Here is a 1545-nt window from a genome sequence, read left to right on the forward strand (position 1 = left end):
TTACAAGTTACAATTCAGAAAAGACATGGAACTTGTATCAGTCACCTGATCTATATCCTAAGTACCTTTTCCCTCAAGCACACATTTCCTTTCTCTTCAGAAACCAGAAGCTGTTTGTTGTTCACTTATCTATCTATCTATCATTCATTTATTTATCTATTCATCTATTCATTCATCCATCCATCCATCTATCTATCTATCTATCCATTCATTCATCTATCTATCATTCATTTATTTATCTATTCATCTATTCATCCATCCATCCATTCATTCATTTATTTATCTATCTATCCATCCATCTATCTATCTATCTATCTATCTATCTATCTATCTATCTATCTATCTATCTATATCAGGGAAGATTCATCTTGTTCCACTGAAAATCCTTATGCATTGCTGTGGCAGAGACCTTAGACTCTCAAAGACCATGTCAGCAGAGTACAAGATCTGCCAGTTCCTACCAACTGGAAAGAATTCAAGTTCAAGGGCTTGGTAGCCAGGCTTACATTTGCAGAGGTAAACAAGCAGAAGGGTGGCCACCAGGTGATGAATTGCTTTGTTTTGCTTTCCTGCCCAGGAAAAGTCATGAAGACTGTCCATTAGAGTGCAGAGGTCTCCCAGCTTGTATGCATGGAGTCTCTGGAGACCCAGAGATAAAAATCATGGATCCTTAAGCCAGGTTGGAAAACAGAAGAAAAAACATAATTTACACCAATATGGTTTTAATGTTATCATTGTATTGAGATGCCTCATAAGAAATTTTAATCCAAGATTATTATACTTTATTTGCACATCTCTATATGGGAATTTCTTTTGGAGTATGGAGAAAGAAAACTTGACTTAGAGGCATGATTCAAAGCTAAGTATCTCCTGACATTTGCTGTTTGTGCACCCTGGCAAGCCATTAAACATCTCTGAAACCCCTCACTTTTCCTCATCTGTAAGATGGAGATGATAATTGCTCTAGGTTATTGGAAGACAAGGATGTGCTTTATAACCCTTAAACTGCTCAGGATATGGGAGTGATTGCTCTAGAAAATCCCACATTTCTTCACTGTCCCAGTCCTTCATCCTGTTTTTCAGTACTGGCAGCACCTATGATTCAATGTATTAACTGCACTGGTTATGCCTGAATGAATTCAATATGAAGAATTCAGAGAGGCATTAATATGACTTTCAATTTAAGTAAATGGACAGAGAAAAAAGAACACATAACTGGGAAAACAGAATTTAAAAAGGTTACAATAATGTAAGTAGAAAGAACAAAAAACATTTGAAATTTAAGACTGTAATTACAAGGTCTAAACTTGGCTCCAGGAAAGGGTTGAGAAAATATACCCGCTTCCTTCTTTTCACAGGTGTGTGTGTGTGTGGGGGGGGCATGAGTGTGGAAGATTGTGTATGCTGTGAAATTTCATGTTGATTAGTTTTACTAAACTGCCCCCCCTTTTTAAATCCTTTGTTACAAGGGATAGCTTAGAAAGGGGAAAGAAGGGATATATTTAGAAATGAAGATGATGATACAAAAACAAATGTTATCAATGT

The sequence above is a fragment of the Trichosurus vulpecula genome, chromosome 8, assembly GCF_011100635.1.
Source record: "Trichosurus vulpecula isolate mTriVul1 chromosome 8, mTriVul1.pri, whole genome shotgun sequence".
Taxonomy (NCBI): Eukaryota; Metazoa; Chordata; class Mammalia; order Diprotodontia; family Phalangeridae; genus Trichosurus; species Trichosurus vulpecula.